The sequence below is a fragment of the Giraffa tippelskirchi genome, chromosome 3, assembly GCF_054371585.1.
Source record: "Giraffa tippelskirchi isolate mGirTip1 chromosome 3, T2T-mGirTip1v1.2.pri, whole genome shotgun sequence".
Classification (NCBI taxonomy): Eukaryota; Metazoa; Chordata; class Mammalia; order Artiodactyla; family Giraffidae; genus Giraffa; species Giraffa tippelskirchi.
Window position 1 is genome coordinate 57,251,031 of NC_137277.1, and position 19,237 is coordinate 57,270,267.

The 19,237-nt window shown below is 48.5% G+C and overlaps 1 protein-coding gene and 2 long non-coding RNA genes across 9 annotated transcripts in view; 1 reads left to right on the plus strand and 2 right to left on the minus strand.

Moving 5' to 3' along the window:
• HLF (HLF transcription factor, PAR bZIP family member) overlaps positions 1-19,237 on the minus strand; it is a 56,594-nt gene that overhangs the window by 23,611 nt on the left and 13,746 nt on the right. The gene's annotated exons all lie outside the window — the stretch shown is intronic.
• On the plus strand, positions 1,981-11,707 carry LOC145542589 (uncharacterized). The gene is made up of 2 exons (XR_014079957.1): positions 1,981-6,735; positions 8,477-11,707. It is a non-coding gene; the product is annotated as an uncharacterized LOC145542589 (long non-coding RNA).
• LOC145542590 (uncharacterized) lies at positions 5,409-14,817 on the minus strand. Its single transcript, XR_014079958.1, has 2 exons — positions 14,284-14,817; positions 5,409-13,114 (listed from the first exon to the last, which is right to left on the minus strand). It is a non-coding gene; the product is annotated as an uncharacterized LOC145542590 (long non-coding RNA).

A 19,237-nucleotide genomic window follows, 5' to 3' on the forward strand; every position in this document is an offset into this window, starting at 1 on the left:
ATCAGGAAAGCCTTCTTAGAGGGAGTCGGCATCTTGGAGGATTGTCGACATCGGCTGGACAAGTCGAGAGATAAGGGATGATGGAGGCAGAGGGAACAGAATCTGTGAGGCCATGAAGATGTTTGAGAACTCCTGGATCAGGCAGGGAACTGAAAGCAGCTGGTAGTTGGAGCTTAGAGGTTGAGGTGGGGAAGGAAAGCTGCAACCAGACAGACAGGGGCCCTCGATGGTCAGATCTCGTCCTCAAGGGGCTGGTGAGCGAGAGATGGGATAACACCATGGCAACAGCGGAGGAGGCATCAGAGGGGAGATGGGAAGTGGTGAGCGACTCCCCCAGCGCTGGGAGAGGGCAGGCTGGATTTAAGAGTTATTGATGAGGTAGGATCAATATGAGACTCAGTCAATCTGTGAGGGAGTGCAGGAGAGAGCAGGCCTAACTTGCAGGTTCCAGCTTGGACAGCCAGAAAGGAGGTAATAAAACTCACTGAGATCCAGAAACCAGTGCCCTGAGCACTTTCGGAGGAAAAGTCAGAGTCTGTGGATCCACCAGTTCAGGGCACCTCTGGGCTCCAGATGGAGACACCGGAGGACATGGACCCCAGCTTTAGGCAAGAGTCCAGGCTTCAGAAGAGCAATCGTAACTAGAGATACGGATTTCACAGCCTTGCGATCCCCTGGGAGATAATACGGGGCAAGAAGAAAATCAAAGAAAAGGCCGTGGGGGAATCTTGACATTCCAGGGATGGGAGCTGAGGAGGATTCTCTGGACAGTTCTTTGGAGAGGACAGAAAGGCAGGAAGTGGACTGGTTCCTGGACAGGCTGGTGTCATGGGGCTGACTGAGCGAGGGTTTGCCTTGTTATAGCTTGGTAACTGGCTCCAGGTCGAGCAACTAGTGAGGTGCAAGAGCTTACATTCAGACTCGGGTCGGTTCCAAAGCCCTAACCTCTCTACACTTCCGCCACCACCGCCACATGTCCAGCTACAGAAGGAATAATGCAGGCTGTGGCCAATAATTCCCACCAAGCAGCCCTCCCCTGGACCTCACGTGCAGCAGAGTCCGGGGGCTCTGACCCACTCCTCGGGATGTCTGTGTCTGCTCCGCGTCCTCTGGGGGAGATCCGCTGAGGGATGTTGAGTAACCAGCGTAGAGTGGCCCCTTTGCATCCACTGCCTTGATGTCCCCTAGAGTCCCTGTGACATCTCTTGATTCACTCTTGGTCTGGAGAGTGTATGTTGGACAGAGGCTGATAGATAAAAAATGCCCATGGATACCCCTCCAGCCCACAACAGAGAAGTCTGCACTGCACAGGCTGTGTATACAGCACAGAGCAGGGAGGTTCTCTTCCTCAGTATTAGTCAATGATAATTCTGAAAGGTTACTAAATAAGTGTTGCTAAGCAACAGGAGTCGCAGTGGGGGTGTGGGGTGGGGTTCTGCTAACTCGGGGATTCTCGGGGAGGGGGGAAATCAGCTTAACCCCACAGGGTCAGCTGGTACCTGAGCAAAATGGATTGTGTGCCCCCCGCTCCACCCAGGGTCTCATCTAGGGTGAGGCGGGCACTCTGCCTCATGCAGGTGCTTATGGCGCGGGTATTGTCGTGTGATTGGCATACACCTTGCTGATGAGGCATCATGGGAGGAACTGGATTTTAAAGAAGTGATAGCTTGGTCTCGGTTATTTGGGCAGAAGAAAAGGGAAGACTAAGGAGCAACATACACTGTTTCCAGCGATATAAAACCTGAATCAACATTCAATGAGCATGTGTCATGCAAGCCGAGACTTGGGAAAGGCAGATACTCAGGTTTTCTCAAATAAATTCAAGTCCCACACAAGGGAATATTTGCCAAACAGGCACTGGTTTTGACAAGCAATAAAAATGGAGGGGCTTAACTGAATCTAGTCCTTGCTACCACCATGCTGGTGGGGGACAAGGGAGATGCAGGTACATTTTCATACATATTTATAAGCCTTGCTGTAAGTCAGCCCAGAGTCATGTGGCTCCCTTACATATACTAGCATAATATTCTAAACCAGACAATTTCTTAGAAATGTGTTGTTTCGGAAAAATTGGAATTTTCCAGCTTGCACTAAGATTAGCCAAGCTAAACCCATCTGGCTCCTGCCTCATGTAGAAAAATCTATATGGGACAAAAATCTGCCTTTCTATTCCCCAGGCACGAGGTGAGGTCTGAGTGCCTCTTGGGTAAACAGAAACGAGGCCCTAAGTCAGCATTCAACACTTGTGCGGGTCCTCGTGTTGTGGCACACCTTCTTGAGCTTCAGCCCAGGGCCCGCCAGGACCACGTGCAGGACGGGGGCCCCAGCAGCGTCTGTGACCTGTCAGTGGACCCAGAGTGTCCCAGCGCCTCTGTGACCTTTGTCATTCCAGTGTGCAACCTGCCCCCCCGCAAATCAACTCAGATTTCCTAATATTGATACAAACTCCTTAACTAACGAAAGGCAGTTCTTGCCTAAACATGGGAGTGAGATAAAGGAACCAACTGAAAAGATATGTGGGCCAACGATAGATGGAAGGGGACAGGAGTGTCTCCTCAAAAAGGAAAAGACAGACAGGTTAGACAGAAGACGGTGGTCTTCCAGTGGGTGGGAGGTGTGAAGCAAGACATGAAGTCCTAAAGCCAGCGGGCAAGGGATGCTGTTCTTGGCACAACTCGGTGGATAGAGACATCGAAGAGGATGGCAGAGCCTCAACGGACAGAGTGAGAGTGACTGAAAGTAATGAAGGCAGTGACTTTCTTCTAACACAGGCTGTGAAGGAGGAGTCATTCCCCGAGATGGAGAATGCTTACAACGGGCTCTCTGAAGAAGAGATGGCCATTTTCTCTCTATCTCCTGAAGCTAACTAAGCAGGAGAAAGGAGACACTGTTACTCCCCAAAGTGGGCCAGCTGCGTACCAGGCCAGGGCTCTTCATACTGAAGTCAGAGAACAAGGTATTGACTTTCATATCCACAAACTCTGCCTCTTTTAATGGAATCTGAGGCCACGCAGTAAGGAATTATCCCCCAGCGGGCCACCATAAGGGATGTCGTGCTATTTGGATCTGAAAGGGCATAACCGAGGCATCATCACCTAGGAGCACGGCTCCTAACTTTACCCCAACCCTGGTTATGGCCCAGATTCACCTGCAGGGCTTTAAAATATATAGACTGTTCAGCACCTCTCCCACCTCAGTCAGAAGCTCTGAAAATGGGGCCTGGAACTCTGTATTTTTGCTTTGTTTTATAGATCTATTTTTTTAATGAAAGAAGAAATAGCCTTCACACCCACTTCTGATAGGAGTATGAACTAGTACAAGTCTTTTACAGCGGACATACTTTGATCCAGTAATTCCACATCTAGGGACTTACACTTTAGATATGCTAAATGTATGGACAATGGCAACCAAGGATGAAAACAAGCTAAAGGTACTTGTTAAATAAATTACAGCATATCCAGACAATGGAATTCCACGCAGTAGAGCTGTACATACTCATATGGAAAGATATTCAAAAAACATTAAGCAAAAAAGGCAAGTTGCTTAACATTTTGTATAATATATATGTACTGTGTATATATAGTATATATTCTTTGTATAGTGTGCGCATATACATATATTTCCATACTTCTATACACAATCAATCTCTATATAAACATATGTACAAATGTATTTATACACACAAAGAAAATGTCTGGAAGAGTATCCAAGGAACTGCTGACTGTTAAATCTGGGAATGAGATATAGGAACTCAAGTTGTATTTTACACTGGTCATATATTACTTCTCAACATTCAAAAAACTAAGATCATGGCCTCCGGTCCCATCACTTCACGGCAAATAGATGGGGAAACAATGGAAACAGTGAGAGACTTTATTTTGCAGGGCTCCAAAATCACTGCAGATGGTGACTGCAGCCATGAAATTAAAAGATGCTTGCTCCTTGGAAGAAAAGCTATGATCAACCTAGATAACGTATTAAAAGGCAGAGACACTGCTTTGCCAACAAAGGTCCATCTAGTCAAAGCTATGGTTTTTCCAGTAGTCACGTATGGATGTGAGAGTTGGACTATAAAGAAAGCTGAGCACTGAAGAATTGATGCTTTTGAACTGTGGTGGTGGAGAAGACTCTTGAGTCTCTCTTGGACTCTAAGGAGATCCAGCCAGTCAATCTTAAAGGAAATCAGTACTGCATATTCATTGGAAGGGCTGATGCTGAAGCTGAATTTCCAATACTCTGGCCACCTGATGCAAAGAACTGACTCCTTGGAAAAGACCCTGATGCTGGGAAAGATTGAAGGCAGGAGGAGAAGGGGAAAACAGAGGATGAGATGGTTGGATGGCATCACCGACTTGATGGACATGAATTTGAGCAAGTCCTGGGAGTTGGTGATGGAAGGAAAGCCTGGTGTGCTGCAGTCCATGGGGTCGCAAAGAGTCAGACACGACTGAGCAACTGAACTGACTGACTGATACATTACTTCTGTAATTAAATTATTTTAAATAACTTTTTTCAAAAAGCTCCCCTGGAGAGCCTCACACGAGGCCGAGGTCGAGAACCAATTTGTTGTTGATGTTGTGTCGCTAAGTCCTGAACCAATGGTCTGGAAGAAATAGCCCACGTGGAAGTAAGCAGCTAGCACACTAAAGCCTGTAAGGAAACCCACCACCCATAGAGATTCACACCATGTCATACCTCTGATGTGCCAGAAGGTGGCGCCGCAGAGACAATCACCCAGTTCACGGGCCAAAACTTTTCAAAACCAATTTTTCATAAACCAGTCTTTTTGCTCCTCTCAGGACTCTTATTTATGCCGACAGCATTCTTTGCTGCTGCTTCCATAAGGGAGATTTACACACATTTGTGCCATATGCATTTTTTCACAGAAATCCATGGGCCATTCAATACATTCCAATACGGTGCTTGGGAGATGTTTTCCTGAAGGGAGTGGGCTTGTTCAGAACTCCCCCTCCTGCCACAGGGTACCCTGCTGTCTGCTCTGGTTTACTCATCTCCTTATTCCAGAGTCAGTTTCCCAAAAACAGACGACAGTCAGCCACGTGGGGGGTTTGTCCTTCTCAATCCGTCCTCACCTTTGGCCTGAACAGGCAGCGTGGGGCGTGAGGCAGCCCAGGGCAAGTACCACGCGTTTTCCTGCCCTCCCACCAAATGCTTTTCTGAAAGTGGGTGTGTTGCCACAGCAACTGTCAAATTCCATCAGTTATGCCGCCTCTAACCTCCCAACTTCTTCAAATGTGCCACGTTTAGAACACGTGCCTCAGCGGCCCTGGAGTGCAGACCCCAGGCCCCTCACCACACAGCAACGCCTCACTTCTCTGGGTAGCAGGGGGTGAGGCTCTCTGTGCATTTATCACATATACATTCTTTTTTATTCTTTTCCCCCCTCATTTTAAAATTTTAGTCTCATGTCCCTTAACGCTATGATCTGAATTAATTCTTGAGTGTACTTAATGGAAATTAATCAGTCAAGAAAAACTCAATAAGTCATTTAAATATGTACTTCATATTGAATAATTTGTGGTCATTCTTCAAGACACAGTTCATCTCTGATTGTTTCTCTGCACCTCATTCAAAGCTGACCACTCTTGCCTTCCTCACTTCACTTTGTACATACCCTTTACAGCTTTTTTTTTAATTTCTATTTTCTTTCTTTACAACATTCATTTCTTTGCAAATGCTACATTTTTTTTTTCCTCTATTTTTTGGTCATGCCATGTGGCTTATAAGATCTTAGTTCCCTAACTAGGGACTGAGCTTGCGCCCCCTGCAGTGCAAGAGTGCTTAGTCACTCAGTCGTGTCTGACTCTGTGCGACCCCATGGACTACAGCCCGCCAGGCTCCTCTGTCCATGGGATTCTCCAGGCAAGAATACTGGAGTGGGTTGCCATGCCCTCCTCCAGGGGATCTTCCCAACCCAGGGATTGAACCCAGGTCTCCTACATTGCAGGCAGATTCTTTACCATCTGAACCACCAGGGAAGTGGAAGTGTAGCATCTTAATCACTGGCCCGCCAGAGAAGATCCATATCCTTAACACTTTAGTCACATTTATTTATCTGTCTCTGTAGTTCATAAACTTCTCAAGTTCAAGAGATAACATCCTCCTGATCTCTTGAATTCCCAACATCTAGTTCGAAGCCTGATAGTTGGCCCTCAGTCAATGTCAGGTAAGGAAAAGGATAAATGCAGTGGAAACAAAGGTTCATTTGCTGTGGTCCCCCATTAATTTTTATCATGTTGTTAAGTAACAGGGATAATGATGCGGCGACCAGGTATCAAATCTGAAGGTAAGAGCCAAAGAACACATGTGCAAATGCTTTTTTAAGAGGAGAATACAGAAAGTTCATTCCTGAGACTTTTATACCATCCTCTTTTTCATTCTTGTTTTTCAGATCCAAGAAGTGCATGGAGAGGGAGGCTTCTCCATATGGGAAGAGGCAACGAAGCCCTGAAGAAGGAAGCCGTCACATTCCTGGAGTCCTCACCAGGCAGCCTGACATCTGGTCCACACTCAAGGAAAAGAGGCCACATCCTCACATGGAGATCTATTTTTGCATCTGAACTGCTGATGCTTCACTTGTACAACTCGCCTCACACACAGGAAGGGGAAGGGAACTAATATTTACCAAGTGCCGGCTCCGTGCTCTGAGCTGCCTCACCTACATGACTCTGAGAACACCCGTCCCCCACGTTTTGAGTCTGCAAGGAGCTCTCGGTAAGCGTGTCTCTGAAAAGCACGTGAAGGCGAGCACTCCTTTCACCCACCCGCTGATGGCGGAGCGGAGAGCTGCCGCCCGGCACGGCCTCACGCCCGTGCGTGGTTCTCCGCGCCAGCCTCTCGGGAGGGCTGAAGACGGAAATCTCAGCACGGAGGACGGGGGTTCCCGGGACTGACAGGCCTCCCCGCTGCACCCGGGCAGGTCAGCACAGCCCGGCCTCCGGGGGCGACTCCTGCCCTCCGCGGACCACGCCATGTGCTTGGCACAGAGGCACTGCAGGCTCCCAAGCCTCCAGGCTGTCCCTGACTCTTCCCGGATGGCTGTGTTTACCATTTCACAGAGGTTCACTTTTAAGATCGGCCTGGGAGGCGCTCTGGCTTTGAGAGCTGTACCAAAGCACAGAATCCATTTTTTAGTTAAACCCTGTATGATTGAAAGGGAAGCCTGTGCTCTGACAGCTGGCCTCCCCAGGCCCCGGCCGGGAGATCTCAGCGCCGCCACAGACCCACGTTGACTGGCCTGGTTTGGGGGCCCTTTTTGCTTGCATCCCCTCCACACCCAGGTTCCCAGGACACCTGACCCTGCCATGCCATCCACATGGCGGTTCCGAGGTCCCGGGAGTTCTCCACCTTCCACGAGGGCAAAGCATCTGCTGCAGGGAAACAGGAGGGGTAGGGCCCCCACATGGGTGCCACTGCCAGCCAGGGGGTGCCTGCGCCAGCCTGGCTGCCCACTGGCCGGGCTCCATCAGCTGTCTGCTCAGTCTCTGGCCCTTTGTTTTCTCATTTGAGCAAGGACCATAAATAATAGTACCTACCTAGTACCAATAATAGCAGTGCCTGGGGGTTGCTGTGAGTTTTAATCTTACATGTAAAACCACTCAGTCTAGCTTGTAGCCCAGACTACAGTAAACACTACAGAAGGATTAGCTGTTAATCACACTGTTCCTTTTTACCCATCTGTTTGATGGAAGCTCTGTGTTCAGAGAAAAACTGGTACACACTGCAGACTGCCTGACTCTCAGGATTTCATCCGTCAAGAAAGAAGGCACGAGGGCGACCGGTCCGGCTGCCACACCTACCAGGCAGCCCCTGTGACGCCACGTGCCCTGGGCGAGTTGGCATCACAGCCCACCACCCGGCTTCAGGCTGCAGCACGCTCTTCTCTGAACGTCCACTCTGTGCATTTGTCTGCTTTTCTTCAGCACCAAGGGAAGAGGATCATGCCGGTGCAGTCTCCCCTGAAGTGAAGGGACACTCCCCTGACATTCCAAAGGGAGACACCCAGGACTCTGTGCCAACGAGCCGCATGCCCACCCCCCCTACCCTCGACAAAGGCTAACCGAATGGAACGCAGTGTTCCCACGAGCCAGCCTGGCCTTCCTAACCGACTCAAGCCAGGCTTATTTATTAATACGACAGACCCAAAGGGCCAGGACAGACTCGCACCTGGAAAGCAGATTCAGAATTATTACCGTTCCGCCTTAGGAGTTTATACATGGCTCTTTTCTAAAAGTCCCCCCAAATCACACCTTGATCTGTAACGTTTAAATTCATAAACGAATATATACATTTATATATGAACATACATGGAAAATATGCCAAGTTGTTAATTCACTCTGGATAATGGAAGAAGGGTGCTTGCTATGTAATTTTTTAAAAATATTTTCAACCTTTCTCAAAATAATTTTTCAAATGCCTCGGTTGTTTGAATAATTTTCTGCTCTGTTCTTTCCAGAGACCTCTGCGACCTCACCCTAGTAGGAGGGAAGTTATTTTCCCCAACATTCTACTAAATTGAGACACAGCAAACTGAACAGCGGCAGCACATGGGGGAGGGTCCCACACCTCCAGGGGCCCCAGAAGCTTCACACTGCGTTTCCTGGTGTGGGCACACAGCGGGCAGGGAGCTTAGAATGAACTCCGCTCAAAGACTGTTGAGGACATCACAGATCCAGCCAAAACCCAATCTAATTCCTGACCTGCCGCTGCGGGGGCAGGGGGCCAGAAGGACAGCCCCCAGCCTGTCCTCAGCACAGGGTCGGCCCCCGAAGCCCCTCTCCCTCCAGCAGGGCCCTGTCTATCTCAGAGACCCCAGCCACTGGCTGGTGAGGACAAAGCACCCTTCCTCAAACCAACAAACCCTATGCTCAAGGAAGTTACATCCTAACGTGTCACTGGAGAGGCCTCTGCATCTGCTGAGCAAAGAACTGTAAGTTGGTGTTTTTCAAAAAATTGGCATTCCTCCCCATTCCTCCCTTCCCCCAACCCAAAATGGGACTTCTTACTTGCCCAGTTAAAACTCCAATTAAGTACCTGTTACATGAGTTTCACGACTCTTACGGGTGATCTGGGAATACGGTACAGGCTGGAGTTGCTGACTTGCAACTTGGGCATGGACAGTCAGGGCTGAGTACCCACCTTTGTTTGTAATCTCTCATCCTTGGCTATTCAACAACCTATCATAAAACAGCCCAAAGAGCAGCTCACTGGAGCCCTGTGGTGAGCCCTGACCCCATCACCGTCCACAGGGGTCTGTATGCATGGTCCCTCCTCCAAGACCACCCCGACTCAGCGCTACCCTAAAGGAGCTCATCACATCCCCTGGACCTTCTGTAAAGGCTCGCCATTTTGAACCAAATTCTGCCAGCATCACTGAAGATACTGAAGTGAGCACAAGTGCTCCTGGAAAACCATTTATGGTGAAAGTAACGTCTTTGCGATCTCAATCATTCAACAAATGCTGACTGAATAACACGCTTTGACCTCGGTGCAAGGCATGGGCTTGGGTGCTTGAGAGAAACGCCTAATCCCTGTCTCTGAGATGCCCACAAACGGGGGTACAGAGTCCACACAAGTGCTCTGGGGAACATGAGGTTCAACACACTTCTACCTGTTTTATGCAAAACTCTCACGGGATTGAAGTACCCACAATGGCACGAGAATAGGTCAAACTCAGGCCCAGCCACTTAATCTACTGATTTTCAAAGCAGTCCCCAAACAGTCATTTCTGAGTGGTAAGAGTCCTGCCATTAAAAGCAGTAAGAAAAGCAGTGTGCGTTGCATCAGTTAATTATATCATGAAGTTACATTCCCTGAACCCTCCCCCAAGCGAGGGCAGAGGGTAGCCACCTCGAGGTGCCATCTTGCTGGGTGGCAGATGGCAGCAAGCCAAGAGCTTACACATTCACCGTGGCCAACGCAGAACGCAGGTGACCCACAGAACACAGCTGCCAGACTGCAGATCAGACCATCCCTGTCGTCCACCAAAGCTTCTGCCCATCAAAAAGGAAAAAGAGACAAAACAAAAGAGAAAAAAGCCTGTCCTGCTTATAAGGGGAAGGGGAACAAAGCTTCTGAACTTCAACCATTTCTCAATGCTTTCAGGAGATCTCTTTGAAACTGCAGGGCAACTTTCATCTCTCCAATAACCTTGTCTGACCTCACCTGAAATGACTAATGTGATTGCAACAGTTTTACTCTGTGAAGTAGCCCTCTTTCCACCCCCCACTGCGCTGAGGCCTCTACCATCAGTATGAGAACTTGGCATTATTTTGAAAGCTAATTACCTTCAGGTTTTGGAGACAGGTGGCATGGTTTCTGCCACCTCCCTTCTGCAGAGTAAGGAAAAGCTTCTACAGACACCTGGCAGGAGAGCCTGCATCCTGGTCCCCGAGATTCTGGGCACCCTTCTCATGGGGGGAGGGGTTCCCGTGGCATCCTGTTCTATGAAGCAGCAGCTGCCATATGCATCTTATGGATGAAAAAGTTTCTTTAAATCTTTATTAGTTGCTGTTTGGCTAGATGGGACTGACAGCAAAAGCAACATTCCAAAGTAGTCAACACTAGGATCAGAATAAGACTTGGCACTTGGGAAATCCTCAAAGGATGTATGGCCTGGCACAATGTGGAAAAAAAGTTTATTTTCAATTTTTTGTTTGTTTCAAGAGATTTCATTGAGAAAAAGAGAGGTCAGAATGATTCCAGTTGTGTTCTAACCATTCTGATCTTTCCTAATAAGGGTTTAAAATTCCAGAACCAAACTTCTTTTCAAACCCAAATCAGGCTTAGGTATCCACTTGTAAGAATGGTGTATGAGCTGACACCAAAAGGAAGAGATTACACCACCCCTTTCCCCCAATTCCTCTTTTTGAAATTAGATATCTGTGTTACTGAAGGTGAAACAATCAGCTCGGGTCCCAGAGAAAAGTGAGGTGAGGATGGGAGCAGAGGTGCAGAAGGGAGGGGATTACAAAATGGTAAGTACTGGGGGGGCGGGGTGCAGAAATAAAAATAGACCAGTAAGGGAAAACTGAATGGAAGAGGTTCATTTGTTTATTTTAACAGTGTTTGCCATTCCAGGAGGCTTGCTGAAGTTTTTTCTTTCAATGGCTGGCCTCAGACCAGCATTTGAAAAGTCTTAGATCTTTGGAAAGGAAGATTTGGACAACAAAGTTGTTTTATCTGGGAGGGTCACTAGTTTACTCAAGAGTTCCAGGACTTTGGTTTTGATGTTATTACCTTGGCCTGAGTGTCTCTGTCCCAGGCAGTCCTGGCTATGTTTACTGATTTAGGAAACAGGGGAGCCTGGGAGGGAGGGGGCTTCTCCCGCCCGCTGCTGCCACGCTTCGCTGGATCACCATATTACCTGGGCACCCTGAAGACAACAGGGACGGGGAACAGTCAAACATGCTTTAAAGGTCCTCTCTCTCGACACTCATAAGAGGGAAATAACGCTTCTCTAACTTACTCCCCAAATAGACGCCGCCGTGGATGTTCTGCCAAGGAGTGATGCGAAAGTGTGTTCCAAAGTGAAATGTAAGCTTGGCGCGGTGCCCAGCCCACGGCTGGATTCTGCACAGAGCTGCGGGCTGGCGAAGCGAAGGAGCACATTTCTCTCCATGTGACTGCGAGAGCCAGGCAGCCAGAGCAGATTTCTTTGTGTTAATAAAATGTGATATCTAGACTGTACACACAGGCAGCCCTGGGAAAACGTGAGCCAAAGAGAAGGACCCGAGGAAACCCACGGCCCAGGCTGAGAAGGGGCTGCAGCAGTCGGCAACCTTGATTGCACTGCGGCCGGGCGGCCAGGCCGGGCAGGTGCAGGATGAGCTCCGAGTCAGAGGTGAAAGGTCGTGCCAGGTGCCTGCGCGAACACTGCTTAAACATTAGATAATCCACGGAAGCGCAGCAAGCATGTCCTGAGCAAAGGCTTGCTCTCCCTTGACAGGCCAGAGACCAAAGTCCTTCATGGGCACTTTCTCAAGATGTGGAGTTTACCCTGGACTCGAGGCTCCTCGCCTCAAAAGTGAGATCACTCCCAGGATGGCAGGAGTTTGGCTCCGGGGTTAGACTGTGTATGCTCCAGGCTGGCACACGCCTTGCTTTTGTGGGCCACTCCTGCCTCACCACCACTGCGGCCTCGGCCCCTCTTGACCACAGGAGGTTGCCACTGCCCATGGATTCAAGCCTGCGAAGCCAAATGTTTGGGGGGGGCCAGGGGTGGGGGGTTCATGGGGAGGAAAGGGGGGATTAGGGCCCCTGTTCGCTGAGCCTGTTTCTACACACTAGGTCACTTCCTCTCCAGGACTGTCAAAGGTACTGTGCCCTCTAGCCAACTTGATCTCCCCAACTTGGAAGCTACTGGGGGTACAGGCAGAGCCCTGGGACCCCAGGAGCTTCCGAACGTCTCAGGGGATATGCTGGAGGTTGCGGGACTTGCTGGGCCTGTGGGCTTCTCTGGTTGAAAGGAGTGGAAGGTCCTAGAAGACACTGCTGCTTAGCTCCCCTCCCCTGAAGCAGCCTAGCCCTCAGCCTCCGGGATCATGGGGTATGCAGTCAACCAGAACCAGCTAATTGTGGGGCAGCTGAATTGATGAGCACTTCCCAGGCCCAGGTGAGCCTTCACCTTGGTTAATCTGCAAACTGGTTAATCGGCCTCAGGATAATTGAAAGTTAATCGTATGCACAGCTCAAGTGCAGTCACTGGAAACAGCAGGAAACCACAGTAGCAGAGGAAGTCAGGTCCACATTCAGTGAACTCTGCTGTCGCTTCTCCAAAGACAATGTTCAACCTCGAGCCCACTTCACACACAGCCCCATACGCTGCTGCAACTGACCCTTGTTACACAGCAACCCTGGCTCCTGGGAGTACACAGTAAGTGCTCAATAAGCTGCAGTTATTATGAATCCTTTAGTGTGGTCGAGGTGGTCGACCCTGTGGTCCCAGGTGGCGCTAGCAGTAAAGAACCTGCTCGCCAAGGCAGGAGACATACGAGTCGCAGGTTTGATCCCTGGGTAGGGAAGGTCCCCTGGAGGAGGGCATGGCCACCCACTCCAGTGTTCTTGTCTGGAGGATTCCCATGGACAGAGGAGCCTGGTGGGCTACATAGGGTCACAAAGAGTCGGACACGACTGAAGTGACTTAGCACGCACAGTGTGGTTGATGGATTTAAAGTTAGGAAGTTAGGAGGTCTCCAAGACATTGACTGGCTGGGGGAAGCGCGCTGGGGGAAGCGCACTGGGGGAGCTCTACTCTCGCCTTGAGTGTGCTTTACACAAAGGAAAACCTAAAGAGTTTGAACACCCTTAGGAAAGCATATCAAGAGCACAAAAACATCCAGCACATTCCGACGGGGAAGAGAAGTAAACTACAGAATTGCTAACATGGTGGATACCTGAGGGTCATCCTCAAACCTACACAGGCTGGTAAATTCTCCAATGCTCTTTCAGGTAACAGAACTGCTGTTTTAAATGTCAAGAATCACAGTGTGCAGTGTACCGAGGGCCCAGCCTCGCGGTCCTTCCGAGGGCCGGGTTTCCCGGGTTTCCGCTGCCGCGGTCTGCCGGCTCCGCGGGGCGCGGCTGCCTCTGCGGGGCGGCGCGCCCCAGTCTGCGAGCCGAAGTTTCCATGGGAACCTGATGGCGACCGCTGGAATGACAGCTTCCTTCCACCCTTGACGCCTGTCCTGTGACCATGGTACAGAATCAACAGATTTCCCTTCTTCCATCCTGCGACACCAACCAGAGGAAGCCTCCTGCTGATAGCAGACCAGTACCTGCCAGGGACTTGGATAAGCACTTTCCCAGGACACCGGGAACAGCACTGGCCCGAGCCCTTGACCTTCTGCCCACTGGAGGGACAAGTCCGGAAGGATCTTCCCAACCCGCTCAGTCGGGACAGCAAAGACCCGGCAAAAATAAGGTCCTACCTCCGCTCAGGGCAGACGTCCCTAATCCATCACAGAACTCTTTCCACTGAGCCCAGGCCAAGTTTCAGTCTTTCAAGACATTCCTGCTGCTGCTGCTGCTAAGTCGCTTCAGTCGTGTCCGACTCTGTGCGACCCCATAGACGGCAGCCCACCAGGCCCCGCCGTCCCTGGGATTCTCCAGGCAAGAACACTGGAGTGGGTTGCCATTTCCTTCTCCAGCGCATGAAAGGGAAAAGTGAAAGTGAAGTTGCTCAGTCGTGTCCGACTCTTAGCGACCCCATGGACCGCAGCCTACCAGGCTCCTCTGTCCATGGGATTTTCCAGGCAAGAGTACTGGAGTGGGGTGCCATTGCCTTCTCCCAAGACATTCCAGGCACATCCTAATCCATCAGAAGCGGCTGAGGTGAAACCGGCTGCATACGAATTCCTTCAAGCCGAAACCTGGCCACCCAGAGGGGCAGGCCAGGGCACAGCGGCCGCGGCCCTTCCAGAGAAGTTCCATCAGAGCTAGCTGTGGGCCTTGGGGTTTTCCTGCTTCTCTTTAAAAAATTATTTCTCTGGCTAATAAAACACCACTTAAAAAAAAAAACTCTAGCCCTTGCAGCAGTGATTTCAGCCAGAAAACTTGCTTTCAGGGTTACTCTGGAATGTTGAACACCAGAGAGAAGTCAGTAGTTCCCATTCAGAACGGGATGAAGACCAAGTTTTAGGAAGTAATGAGCTTTAATGCTGTTGCCTTTTTCCCCCTGATGGTGTCAAATATCTTTTGCTTTTCAGTTTTACTTTTTGAACACTGTCATCCTTTATGAGTGGCAGAACATCAGACTCTTAATCTACTGACCAGCTTAGGAGTGGTACCATCAACCCAAGAAAATTTATACTTTTTGCACCAAAAGTTGAATATTAGTCTTTCAGTTCATAATAGCCTTATAATACAGGGTCATGGAAATTAAAATAGCACCCATGTTTGATAGATAAGAAAACTGAGGCCTTCAAAGATTCTATGACGTCTCCAGAGACACACTACCAATCGGTGCAAACCAGGCCTGGAACCTCGATTGTGAGTGTGTGCATGCTAACTCGCTCCAGCCGTGTCTGACTCTCTGCGATCCTATGGACTGTAGCCCACCAAGCTCCTCTGTCCATGGGATTCTCCAGGCAAGAATACTGCAGTGGGTCGCCATGCCCTTCTCCAGGGGATCTTCCCAACTCAGGGATTGAACCTGTCTCTCTTATGTCTCATGTATTGGCAAGCGACTTCTTTACCACTAGCGCCACCTGGGAAGACAGAACCTAGATTACTACTACTGCTACTGCTAAGTCGCTTCAGTCATGTCCGACTCTGTGCGACCCCATAGACGGCAACCCACCAGGCTCCGCTGTCCCTGGGATTCTCCAGGCAAGAATACTGGAGTGGGTTGCCATTTCCTTCTCCAGTGCATTAAAGGGAAAAGTGAAAGTGAAGTCGCTCAGTAGTGTCCGACTCTTAGTGACCCCATGGACTGTAGCCTACCTAGATTAGCTGATTCCAAACTCGGTGTTTTGTAAACAGCCCACCTTGCAATTATTGCTATGTATTTTCCCATTTGCCACTTAAAACCCAATGGAAACAATAACACTAGCAGAACTTATACTTCGATTTGAATTTAATTTGGTCAGTTTTCTAACTGGCTATCTTATATTTATTTGTAAATTAGAAAAACATAGATTATTCCCATCTTGCAAATGAAGAGGTGAAACCAAGAGAGGCTGATAAACCAAGAGATGATGGTCTTGGCACAGCTGAGACCATACACTAGATCTGTTAGTATATCTAAAGAAGCATCAGGAGGCTTGCAAAGACTCAGCCCAGCAACTTAGAAATCTAACAGTGAGCCTCCAGAACTCTGAACTACAAGTTCAATACATTCTAGAAAGTGGTGTTTAAATACCAAATTCTCACTCTGACTTAACACTTACTGAGGGACAACTCTCCAGATCTGTTCACTAATTAGCCCATTTAATGTCATTTAACCCTCACAGCATTCCTATGAAATAAGACTGCAATGTTCCAGATGAGAAAACAGGGCTCAGAGTTTAAGTGATTTGCCCAGGGTATCACAGCTTCTCAGGCTCCAATTTAGTTTAGTGTCTAAAGGATCCAAAAAGAATGTGCTGATGCTATTAGGACCGTGTTTTTCTGAACATCTTAATCAAAGCTTGTTATTTCTGCCTTAAAATTATTTAATCCTGATCTCCATGGTTTCTGGCCACTGAGATAGGCCTGCATTTATTTTTAAGCAGCTTGTAATCAGAATGGAAAGACCGATGAAGAAAAGAGAAACATGCTTTGGCAATGGATCCACAAGAGCCAATGCTCTTGGGAGCAGAGTACATTCCAGAAACCAATTTCATTTTTAATATGACTTGATTTCGTACAACCCCTTACACTAAATGCTCAGCACCATCTTGGCTTGAACACATAATGAGTATGGCTATGATTTCATATGCGTTTAGTTCATTTACAGTTAGGAGCATGGTGCCTAGTCTTTTATAAAAGCTCAGAGGTATGTGACTGGATGTGAAAACAGGCTGAGGGAGCTTTCCCTTAAATCAAACTCCCCTCCCAAGAGGGAAGTCTTGGCTAGTTTGATGCTGATGTACTTTGCCATCCTTAACACAGGACTGTTGTACCTTGAAAAGGTTTATCCTGCCACACCCATGTGTACAGTACACTCTGTACTGTATCAAGACCCGTGCCAAGGCCAGATCTCTAATCCGGCTGAAAGATAAAGTCATATCAGGTTAATCCCAATTCTTAAGTTAATTGACTTCTAGTTTCCCCCTTTGTGTAAAAACTATTTTCACAAATTTCTTCCAAATAATTTACTTCTGTTTTCTTGGTTTCCGTTCTACCTTGACAGAAGGCTCTATCTGCCCTCTCTGGAGGCACCCTCTGCCGTGCTTGTACTTACAGGGAGGGTTAAGAAAACATTTGAGAGATGTGCACCAGGGGGAGCAGAAAGCTAGGGGGTTTTTTACCATGGAAACCCACGGTCCCACGTCCTCTGCTCAGCACCCCACTGCCCACGGCTGGGCCACAACCAGTCTTCCAGTCCATGACCCAAAGGTGTCACCAGAAAGGAGCCCAGTCCCAAATCCTCTAACATGCTGGAAAAGCTTGAGGGCATGAAGAGGAATGAATTGTCCCATTTCTCCCGTTATATTAAGAAGCTATTAAGAAGAGGTGGCAAGAATACACAAAAGAATTGTACAAAAAAGATCTTCACAACCCAGATAATCACGATGGTGTGATCACTCACCTAGAGCCAGACATCCTGGAATGTGAAGTCAAGTGGGCCTTAGGAAGCATCACTATGAACAAAGCTAGTGGAGGTGATGGAATTCCAGTTGAGCTATTTCAAATCCTCAAAGATGATGCTGTGAAAGTGCTGCACTTGATATGCCAACAAATCTGGAAAACTCAGCAGTGGCCACAGGACTGGAAAAGGTCAGTTTTCATTCCAATCCCAAAGAAAGACAATGCCAAAGAATGCTCAAACTGCTGCACAATTGCACTCACCTCACACACTAGTAAAGTAATGCTCAAAATTCTCCAAGCCAGGCTTCAACAATATGTGAACTGTGAACTTCCGGATGTTCAAGCTAGTTGTAGAAAAGGCAGAGGAACCAGAGATCAAATTGCCAACATCCGCTGGATCATCGAAAAAGCAAGAGAGTTCCAGAAAAACATCTATTTCTGCTTTATTGACTATGCCAAAGCCTTTGACTGTGTGGCTCACAATAAACACCCAAATTCTGAAAGAGATGGGCATACCAGACCACCTGATCTGCCTCTTGAGAAACCTGTATGCAGGTCAGGAAGCAACAGTCAGAAATGGACATGGAAAAACAGACTGGTTCCAAATAGAAAAAGGAGTACTTCAAGGCTGTATATTGTCACCCTGCTTATTTAACTTATAGGCAGAGTACATCATGAGAAACACTGGGCTGGAGGAAGCACAAGCTGGAATCAAGATTGCCGGGAGAAATATCAATAATCTCAGATATGCAGATGACACCATCCTTAGGGCAGAAAGTGAAGAAGAACTAAAGAGCCTCTTGATGAAAGTGAAAGGGGAGAGCGAAAAAGTTGGCTTAAAGCTCAACATTCAGAAAACTAAGATCATGGCATCCAGCCCCATCACTTCATGGCAGATAGATGGGGAAACAGTGGAAACAGTGGCTGGCTTTATTTTTCTGGGCTCCAAAATCACTGCAGATGGTAACTGCAGCAATGAAATTAAAAGACGGGTACTCCTTGGAAGGAAAGTTATGACCAACCTAGATAGCATATTAAAAAGCAGAGACATTACTTTGCCAACAAAGGTCCATCTAGTCAAGGCTTTGGTTTTTCCAGTGGTCATGTATGGATGTGAGAGTTGGACGGTGAAGAAAGCTGAGTGCCGAAGAATTGATGCTTTTAAACTGTGGTGTTGGAGAAGACTCTTGAGAGTCCCTTGGACTGCAAGGAGATCCAACCAGCCCATCCTAAAGGAAATCAGTCCTGGGTGTTCACAGGAAGGACTGATGTTGAAGCTGAAACTTCAATACTTTGGCCACCTCATGCGAAGAGTTGACTCATTGGAAAAGACCCTGATGCTGGGAAAGATTGAGGGCAGGAGGAGAAGGGGACAACATAGGATGAGATGGTTGGATGGCATCACTGACTCAACAGACATGAGTTTGGGTGGACTCTGGGAGTTGGTGATGGACAGGGAGGCCTGGCATGCTGTGGTTCATGGGGCTGCAAAGAGTTGGACACGACTGAGCGACTGAACTGAACTGATTTCTCCCATTAGTCTCTCCAGGTCTTCCAGGCACAGAGTCAGAGGATGGCAAGGGGGGTGGAGATGAAGACACAGTCCCGGCCCACAGAGCTATCCAAGGAAGACAGCATTTACTGTCACAGGGCTGTCGGGGTGTGGGGGCTGGATATCTTCTCACTGAGGTCAGTACAGAGGATGCTCCCAGCTCGGCCTCTCCATCACCCTTTTCTCCCTACAAGAGGCAGAGAGCGTGGCTACAGCAATCACTGCTGGCCATGATTGCTACAGCACAAAATCTGTTCCCACCTAAGTGTCCACAGATGACGATGGAAGTAGGAAAAGAGAAAACCCATCATTGTAGAGCAAATGAAAGTGGACCACTGTTCTAAGTGCTTTGCATAGAGCACCTCGTTTACTCCTCCAGGAATCCGCTGAAGCTGAAGTGGGTATTAGCCATCCCCACTTACAGAGGAGAAAACA